This window comes from Petromyzon marinus, unplaced genomic scaffold (assembly GCF_048934315.1).
Source record: "Petromyzon marinus isolate PM22_M1 ecotype Great Lakes invasive population unplaced genomic scaffold, UKy_Petmar_22M1.pri1.0 PM_G_Scaffold_40, whole genome shotgun sequence".
Lineage (NCBI taxonomy): Eukaryota > Metazoa > Chordata > Hyperoartia > Petromyzontiformes > Petromyzontidae > Petromyzon > Petromyzon marinus.
In genome coordinates this window covers 490,001-500,000 of record NW_027422984.1, presented here as the reverse complement: position 1 = coordinate 500,000, position 10,000 = coordinate 490,001, and the positions used below count along the sequence as shown (strand labels likewise).

At 56.2% G+C, this 10,000-nt stretch overlaps 1 non-coding gene across 1 annotated transcript in view; it reads left to right on the top strand.

The window, feature by feature from the left end:
- The first annotated feature begins 9,913 nt into the window (after window positions 1-9,913).
- LOC142917001 (18S ribosomal RNA) overlaps window positions 9,914-10,000 on the top strand; it is a 1,824-nt gene continuing 1,737 nt past the window's right edge. Inside the window, exon 1 of the ribosomal RNA XR_012936823.1 lies at window positions 9,914-10,000. This exon is cut by the window's right edge and continues 1,737 nt beyond it. This is a non-coding gene — a ribosomal RNA (18S ribosomal RNA).

Genomic DNA, 10,000 nt, shown 5'->3' with positions numbered 1-10,000 from the left:
CACAGCCACCAGATTTCGGATTTTCCGCCATGACAGTGTCCGCCACGGCGATTGGAGGGTCGCAGCGCCACGTGGACGCTGTGGGCCAATCAGCGGTGGTGACGTCATCACCAACGGACGCCCGCTGTCAGGACCAATCGGCGGGCGCATCGTCATCACCTGCGCGACCGCCGATGGGTGTCCCCAGCCCCTCAGACACCGGTGGAGAGGCCGGAAATGGCGCGCGGCACCTCTCAGAGACGAAGCCATCGTTTCAACAACGCCTGCCGGTGTTGAAGGAGTTCGTTTCAGACGGCGGCGACTGGGGGGCCTTTCAACGCCGCTTTCTCGCTCATCAAGAGATGGCCGGCTGGACGGACAACGAGGCGTTGAGTGCGCTACCGGCCATGCTGGACGATGACGCCCTTGCTACGCTCATCACAGCTCCCAGATCAACGCGATCTACGCTACAGTCGGCGCTCCAGGTCCTCACCATAGTCTACGGGCCATCGTCGGACTGCCGCAAACTCTTCCACGAGCGGTGCAGGGGCCAGAAGGAGCCACCGCTGGCGTATCGCACGGCTCTCCTGGCCCTCGCAAAAGCGGCTTTCCCGCGGATGGACGGCGAAGGGGTGGACGCGATGGTGACGGAGAAGCTCCTGGCGTTTGCCCAGGAGCTACAGATCGTCATCGTCGCAGAGGACGACGCGGACATGTGCTCCTTGCGGGCAGCAAGACACATCCACGCGCACCTGATAGCGCAGCGTCGATCACCTCTCGTCCCCAAGGGCGCAGCTGCGGTGTGCGCTGGGACGCCGACCATCCCCCCCTCCGAGGAGGTCTTCGCGGCGGGTCGCCCGGTGGAGTGGAGATCCGGAGGGAGGCCGGCTCGGACCACACCGGATCGCCAGGAGCACCCCAAGGCGCTCATCACGTGCTACAACTGTGGCCGCAAGGGCCACGTGGCTGCGGAATGCCGGGCGCCTCGTCAACGACAGCCGGGACGGTCGGACGGCGCTCCAGCCTACAGGCCTCCGCATCGCAACCCGGCAAGTCGCGGCACCCCACATGCTCGGCCTGTGCACACACCTGTCCCCACCTCGCGCGTTTCGGTGTACGGGCCTCGGGGTACGCCCATTGGTTTGTTGGGTGGCGGCGGGGTCGAGAGGGTGCTCGGGCCGGGGCAGTGGACGGAATTGGCCCACCGCATTGTTGCTGCGTCGGCAGGCTCGTCCGTGGTCGCGGGTCGCATTGACGGGGTCGAGGTGCGTATCCTCGTCGATACGGGAGCTTCGGCGACCATTGTGTCAGACTTGATTTATAATATTCTTCCCGTTCAAAGCCGCCCCTTGCTCCCAGTCACCGTTCCGTGTTACGCAGCGAACGGGGGTTCGCTGGGTATCATAGGCCAAATTCGAGCACAAATTTGCATTGGCGATATCAAACTCTCCGGGCCGATATTAGTCTCGTCCTCGCTGGCGGTTCCGTGCTTGTTGGGGACGGACTTTTTGGGCAAAATGCCGATTAAAATTCTAATTGATCAGGGTTGCATCGAGCTTCCCTCGGGCCGACGGGTAACATTCCTGCCTTCCCCTGTCACCTCAAGGGCAGCGTGCGCGTCGATACAAGCGTTCGTCACTCGGACGGTGCGTGTACCTCCCGGGGCGCAAATGCTCGTGCCCCTTCGCTTGCGTCGGCCTTTCGTGCCCGGTGTTCTGGACCAGGGAATTCTGTTAGGGCCCTCGAGGGCTGGGGAAAACGGGCTGGATCTGGTGGCCGCTCAAACGCTCGTTAAGGGGAGCGATGACCCGTTTATCCTCGTCCTTAACGTTGGCGTACAGACGGCCGTCGTTCCTCAGGGAACTGTGCTCGCGCACGCGACACCGGTCCCCGTGGTAGACACGGTTATGGGTAATGTGGGGACCGATCCTCTGGCTCAACCGCATTCTGAGGGGGACGATAGTTGGATGGACACACTATGTTCGGGCACGAGTGATCTGTCCGACTCCCAGCGTGCCGGCCTACGCACCCTTCTGACGGAATTTTCCGATGTTTTTAGTAAACACAAATATGACATTGGGTGCACGAAATTGTTGCGTCACCACATTGACACGGGTGACAATGCCCCGGTACGCCAGAATCCTTTTCGGTTAAGTCCGGCCGAAAAAGATCATGTCAAATTGGCAGTGGATGACATGCTGGCTGCAGACATTATAGCCCCTTCCACCAGTCCATGGGGAGCACCCATAGTGCTTGTCAAAAAGCACGATGGGTCCTTGCGATTCTGTGTGGATTTTCGCCGCCTTAATAAGATCTCCGTGGCCGACGCGTATCCACTTCCCCGGATGGACGAATCTCTGGATGCTCTGGCTGGCGCACGTTTTTTTTCTACGTTGGACTTGTTATCCGGATTTTGGCAACTCCCATTGGATGATGAGTCCAAGCCAAAGACTGCGTTTCGCACACCACACGGCCTATTCCAATTTAACCGGTTACCTATGGGATTACACTCCGCTCCGGCGACATTTCAGCGCCTTATGGAACTGGTTTTGGCTGGCTTACAGTGGAACGTCTGTTTGATCTATCTGGATGACGTCATCGTGTTCAGCAAGACATTTGACGAACACCTTTTGCGCTTGCGCGCCGTGTTCCTCAAAATGCGTGCTGCGAATTTGAAATTTAAGCCGCAAAAGTGCCACCTGCTACGGGAATCCGTACGCTATTTGGGGCACATCGTCAGCCGCTCGGGCATATCCACCGATCCCGCAAAGACGCAGTGTGTCAACTCCTGGCCAACCCCCACCTCGGTGGCTGAGGTCAGGAGTTTCATTGGATTTGCGTCTTATTACCGGCGGTTCGTCGCGGATTTCGCGACCATTGCTAAGCCCTTACACGCTCTGACGGCGAAGGGAGTGAAATTTCACTGGGGCCAGGAGGAGGAGGTCGCTTTTTGTTCCCTTCGCGACGCTCTCGTGCGGGCCCCTCCATTGAGCTACCCCGATTTTTCGGAACCCTTCCTGCTCGATACAGACGCCAGCAATACGGGCATTGGGGGTGTGCTCTCACAGGTGATCTGTGGTGTGGAACGCGTCGTGGCTTATGGCAGTAGGGTTTTGTCTCCGGCGGAACAGAGATACTGCGTCACGCGTCGGGAACTCTTGGCTATTGTATTTTTTATGCAACAGTATCGCCCATACCTGTACGGTCGGCATTTCACTGTCCGTACGGACCATGCGGCATTACAATATGCCTTGCGGGTGACACAGCCTTCGGGGCAATTGTCCCGATGGCTCGAAATCCTTCAGGATTATGATTTCACGACCACATATCGGAAGGGTGCTCGGCACACTAATGCGGATGCGCTGTCTCGCCTGCCGCCCGCCTCAGATTGCGCTTGTCTCAGGGGATCGGGGCGTTGTAAGCCGCCAGAGGATAGCCCCCCCTTAGATATCCCGGTTCTCGCTGCTGCCACTGAGGACCCCTTGCCTGAGGGTCCTGTCGGGGAGGGAGGTGCGGACTCCTTGCTGGGGTTGTCCGTTGCTGAATGGGGGCGCCTCCAGATGGAGGACGCATCCCTCCTCGCGTTGCGTCGTCGCGCAGGGGGTTCCGTGCGGGGGGTCGCGGGGATTGATTCATACGGGCTGCTCCAGGGGCTCCTAATGCATTGGGATGGGAGGGCCTGCCGTCACAGGCTTGTGGTGCCATCCGCTTTGCGGGGTAAGGCCGTTTGGGCCGCACACGAGCGACTTTTGCACCTGGGGACCCACAAGACCCTTGCCGTGCTCCAGCTGGATTTCTTCTGGCCGGGTATGGCAAGGGATGTGGATGACCTCCTGGGTGCATGCACTCAGTGCGCCCAACGAAAACCACCAGCGAAAGGCGCCTGCCCACCGCTACAATCTATCACGGTCTCTCGGGTTAACGAACTCGTCGCACTCGATATATTGGGGCCCTTCCCTGCGACCCCTAGGGGTAACAAGTACCTGCTGGTTGGCGTGGAATATTTCACCCGATGGCCTATGGCATGGCCTCTTGCTAACCAGTCAGCAGCAGCCGTTGCCGAGGCCTTTGTCCAGGGCTATGTCCTCGACAAGGGTGCTCCCGAACGGCTGCTGACTGACCAAGGGAAGAACTTCTCTGGCGTCCTTCTGCACGAGGTGTGTGCGCTTCTTGGTACGAAAAAGATTCGCACTTCCCCCTATCACCCACAAACCGATGGCATGGTGGAGCGGCTGCATAGGACGCTCACATCTATGTTGTGTCACCAGGTGTGTGACTCCCAGACCGATTGGGACCTTCACATTCCGGGGGTTTTGGCCGCCTATAGAATGGCTCCTCACGCGGCAACCGGCTTCTCGCCGTTCTTTTTGATGTACGGTCGCGACGTTGACCCACCAATTGCGAATCAGCTCCGCGTCTCGGAAACCAGCAGAAAATCGAAATTGGCCGACCACGTTAAATTTAATATCCTGAGGTTGACCGAGGCGCGGGAGGCAGCGGCCCAAAACTCTTCCTCTCGGCAGAAGGCCAACGAGAGGTTGCGATCGCGCCAATCACGCACACATGCGTGGAAGCCAGGCGATCAAGCCTGGCTGCACTGCCCTCAGGTGCCGTTGGCGACCTCGGCGAAATTGTTGCGGCCTTGGAGGGGCCCTGTGGTTATTGTGAAGGTTATGCGGCCGCAGTGCGTTCGTATCCAGTGGGGGAAACGCCGCTGGTACGTACACCCCTCGCGTCTGAAGCCGTTTGTGGCGCCGCGCGTCCCTCCACCACATTACACAGGCCGAGCATGTGATGTCTCCGCTGACTCCCGGACGGCGTCTTCGTCACCTGCCCTTGATGCTTCGCTAACTGTTCCACCTTCAGGCGCCTCAAGAATGACGGCTTCCAGCGCGCCTGCGCCACCCGGTGGGGACGGAGTTTGCCCTTCCGGGGTGACGGAAGACGGTGCACCTGCACAGCCGGTGCCCACTGCCGGGCCGACCGGACCCTCCCCCTACGATGGACCCGCAAATCGGACTCGCGCCAAAATGCGCCGCTTGTTGTAAAAATGGTTCTTGTTACTCTTGTTGTTCACTGTTAAGTTTTCTTGCTGCGTTGATGGGGGGGGCGGGTACAATGTATATGTGTATATAGTGTAATTTTGTATAGGTGGGTTGGGTTATTTATTGGGGTGTTCGTTCTTATGAGGCACGCACGGGTGGGGGTTTGTTGTGTTTATTGTTCGAGTATTGTTGCAGCCGGGACGGCTGCGGGTTACACGGGAGGGGGTGATGTAGGGGTGCTATGGGGAATAAACACATGACACGGGAAGGTGTGGTTCACCCACACCTTGGTGGCTACAACAACGTCCGCTAAGGCTCCAGTGGGTATAAAGTGCGGGGAGCCAGGGAGCTCGGGGCAGAGTGTGGGGCCCGAGGCTGAAGCAACCAGTGAAGAAAGAAGGCCAGCTAGGTGAGACCCTGGAACTCCTGTGACCGCTGCCCTTTTCAGGGCCGGCACAGCAAGCCAGTGGTGCGGCCCCAGAGCCCCAGAGTCAGAGTCCTTCTAAGGGCCGGTCTGGTCGGCGGGGTGCCGAGATCTGTGCCTAACCAGGGCCGGATCTGATAGCCTCCCTTAGAGCCCTACCAGGAGGAACTGGGAGCCTAGAGCTTAGGCCAGAGAGCCTGGGGTGTGTTCCTGAGTTATACGGGTGGAGGGGCCGCTACCCCTTCTAGTGTAACCCTTGTTAAGGTTTAAATAAATAGTGCTGCTTCTATTCTGCCGTCTCCGTGTCCTGGAATCCACTACACAGGGAGAAGAGCAGTGGGCAAAGGACGCAGCCCTGAGGAGTTCCCGTGCTGATGGACCTGGAGTCAGAGACTTCTGTTCCCGGCTTAACGCACTGCTTCCTGTCAGAGAGGAAGTCTGTGATCCACCTGCAGGTGGAGTAGGGCACGTTCAGCTGGAAGAGCTTGTCCTGAAGCAGGGCAGGGATGATGGTGTTGAAGGCAGAGCTGAAGTCCACAAACAGGATCCTGGCGTAGGATGCTGGGGCGTCCACATGCTGTAGGGTGAAGTGGAGGGCCATGTTAACTGCGTCGTCCACAGACCTGTTGGCTCTGTAGGCAAACTGAAGGGGGTCCAGGAGAGGGTCTGTGATGGCTTTGAGGTGTGCCAGGAGCAGGCGCTCAAAAGACTTCATTACCACAGATGTAAGGGCGACCGGTCTGTAATCATTTAGTCCTGTTGGCCTTAGCTTTTTGGGCACAGCGATGATGGTGGAGGACTTGAGACAGGCTGGTACATGGCATGTCTCCAGGGAGGTGTTAAAGATGTTGGTGAACACCGGAGACAGCTGGTCAGCGCAGTGCCTGAGGGTGGCTGGAGAGACAGAGTCCGGCCCGGCTGCTTTGCGTGGATTCTGCCTCTTGAAAAGCCCATTAACTTCTCCCTCCTGAAAGGAGAGAGTCGTTTCTGTAGTATGGGTGGGGGATGGGGCCTCTTGGGTGGGAAGGGGTGGTTCAGGACAGTCCAATTGTCTTTCAAATCTACGGTAGAACTCGTTCAGGTCGTTGGCTAGGCGGGAGTCGTTAGTGGTGTGGGGCGCTCTGGGTTTGTAGTTGGTGATGTGCCTGAGCCCTTTGGCAGACAGAAGCAGCGTCGTTAGTAGAGAACTGGTGTTTTAGTGTCTCTGAGTACAGTCGTTTAGCCTCTCTCACCGCTTTGCTAAACCTGTTCTTCGACTCCTTGAATCTGTCTCTATCCCCACTCCTAAACGCTTCCTCCTTCTCCAACCTCAACCTTTTGAGCTTTGCTGAGAACCAGGGCTTGTTGTTGTTAAAGTTCACCCTGGTACGTGTTGGGATACAGCAGTCCTCACAGAAGCTGATGTACACAGCCTCTGTGAGTTCATCCAGACTATTGGTAGCAGTCGTGAACATATCCCAGTCAGTACAGTCTAAGCACGCCCGCAAATCTTCCACAGCCTCACTGGTCCACTGTTTAGATGTCCTCACAGCAGGTTTACAGAGTTTTAGTTGCTGCCTGTATGCACGAATCAGGTGGACCAAGGGAGTTCTGTGCGAGCCGAACAGCCCCGTGACCCACAAGAGAAACATCCCCGCCAAATTCGAGCGTTTGACGGGGTCTATCCGTGAAAAAATATTCACGTTTTTGAGTGCACATGCATTTCTGCTGCAAATGCCTCTGGAAGTTTCATGCCGTTCGTATGCCAATTGTGGCAACACGAAAATGACCCGTTTTCCCATTCCGAGGGATTTCTGTGCGACCCTAACAGCCCTGTGAGCCACAAGAGACACATCCCCGCCAATTTCTAGCGTTTCACGGGGTCTATCCGTGAAAAATATAGACGTTTTTGAGTGCACATGCATTTCTGCTGCAGATGCCTCTGGAAGTTTCATGCCGTTCGTACGCAATGTGGCAACACGAAAATGACCCCTTTTCCCATTCCGAGGGATTTCTGTGCGACCCTAACTAACAGCGCCCGTGAGCCACAAGAGAGACATCCCCGCCAATTTATAGCGTTTCACGGGGTCTATCCGTGAAAAATATAGACGTTTTTGAGTGCACATGCATTCCTGCTGCAAATGCCTCTGGAAGTTTCATGCCGTTCCTATGCAATGTGGCCACACAAAAATGACCCGTTTTCCCATTCCGAGGCATTTCTGTGCGACCCTAACAGCCCCGTGAGCCACAAGAGAGACATCCCCGCCAACTTCTAGCGTTTGACGGGGTCTATGCGTGAAAAATATTAAAATTTTTGAGTGCACGTGCCTTTCTGCTGCAAATGCCTCTGGAAGTTTCATGGCGTTCCTATGCAATGTGGCAACACGAAAATGACCCCTTTTCCCATTCCGAGGGAGTTCTGTGCCACCCTAACAGCCCCGTGAGCCACAAGAGACACATCCCCGCCAATTTCTAGCGTTTCACGGGGTCTATCCGTGAAACATATAGAAGTTTTTGAGTGCACATGCATTCCTGCTGCAAATGCCTCTGGAAGTTTCATGCGGTTCGTACGCAATGTGGCAACACGAAAATGACCCGTTTTCCCATTCCCAGGGATTTCTGTGCGACCCGAACAGCCCCGTGAGCCACAAGAGACACATCCCCGCCAATTTCTAGCGTTTCACGGGGTCTATCCGTGAAAAATATCATTTTTTTTTTGACTGCACATGCATTTCTGCTGCAAATGCCTCTGGAAGTTGCATGCGGTTCGCATGCAATGTGGCGACACGAAAATGACCCGTTTTCCCATTCCGAGGGATTTCTGTGCCACCCTAACAGCCCCGTGAGCCACAAGAGAGACATCCCCGCCAATTTCTAGCGTATCACGGGGTCTATCCGTGAGAAATATTCACTTTTTTGAGTGCACATGCATTCCTGCTGCAAATGCCTCTGGAAGTTTCATGCGGTTCGTATGCAATGTGGCGACACGAAAATGACCCGTTTTCCCATTCCGAGGGATTTCTGTGCCACCCTAACAGCCCCGTGAGCCACAAGAGAGACATCCCCGCCCACTTCTAGCGTTTCACGGGGTCTCTCCGTGAAAAATATCACATTTTTTGAGTGCACATGCATTCCTGCTGCAAATGCCTCTGGAAGTTTCATGCGGTTCGCATGCAATGTGGCGACACGAAAATGACCCGTTTTTTCCCATTCCGAGGGATTTCTGTGCCACCCTAACAGCCCCGTGAGCCACAAGAGACACATCCCCGCCAATTTCTAGCGTTTCACGGGGTCTATCCGTGAAAAATATTCAATTTTTTGACTGCACATGCATTTCTGCTGCAAATGCCTCTGGAAGTTTCATGCGGTTCGCATGCAATGTGGCGACACGAAAATGACCCGTTTTCCCATTCCGAGGGATTTCTGTGCCACCCTAACAGCCCCGTGAGCCACAAGAGAGACATCGCCGCCAATTTCTAGCGTTTCACGGGGTCTATCCGTGAAAAATATTCACTTTTTTGACTGCACATGCATTCCTGCTGCAAATGCCTCTGGAAGTTTCATGCCGTTCGCATGCAATGTGGCAACACGAAAATGACCCGTTTTCCCATTCCGAGGGATTTCTGTGCCACCCTAACAGCCCAGTGAGCCACAAGAGACACATCCCCGCCAATTTCTAGCGTTTCACGGGGTCTATCCGTAAAAATGTAGCACGCACCAAAACGAGAAAAGATTTCCATCGCACCTGCACTATTGTATGGACAATGGTAACCTCATGTGAGGACGAAGTGGTGTGCCGGCGGCAGGTTGTTTCCCACGATTTCCGTGAATGAGCGAGCATCTCGAGCTGTGTTACTCCGCCCGAGGAGCCTCTTCTCCTCCAGAGTGCGTTGGGAAGGCTGTCCCTTGGGTTGTAGCTGCAGGGTTTGCTTGCGCTGTTTCGGTATTGTGCCCTAGGAAGGGCTGCCAACTGCGCGTGAGAGTTAGGGTTGGTTTCAATTGCTTTTGCCGGTCCACAGAGTAGCGAGCATTGAAAGGCCGCTCTAGAGGTGTGCAGGCATGTGTGGTCCCCGCCCCTGCTCCTCCCCACCCCGACGTTGGGTGTGCGTGGTGCTTTACCGCTGCCTCAAATTGGCTGGCCTTGTGTGAAGCCCTGTGTTTTGTGAGCCTTCAGCGCCGTCGTCAGGTGTCCCCCGGAGTATACAGGACAAATTAAGGCCCTCCTTGTGGGGGTGTTTGTGTTCTGTGAAGTCCGTGCCCAAAGGGTGTGTGGTTTACATGGTCTGCGTGGGGGTCCTGTCCGTCCGATTTTGGACGCGTGTGGGGACTCTCCTCTGCCTTGGGTGCATTCTTGCCTCAGGAGAGCGACTCCTGCCTGCCCTTGGGGAGGCTAGGGGCCCGCAAACGCTGCGTGTGAGCCGGGCGAGCCTTTGGGCTGGGCGCCTGGTCACCGTGGTGTGCTTTTGGCGAGTTGAAAGCCGCCAGCTACCTGGTTGATCCTGCCAGTAGCATATGCTTGTCTCAAAGATTAAGCCATGCATGTCTGCGTGCAAACGGATGTTACAGTGAAACT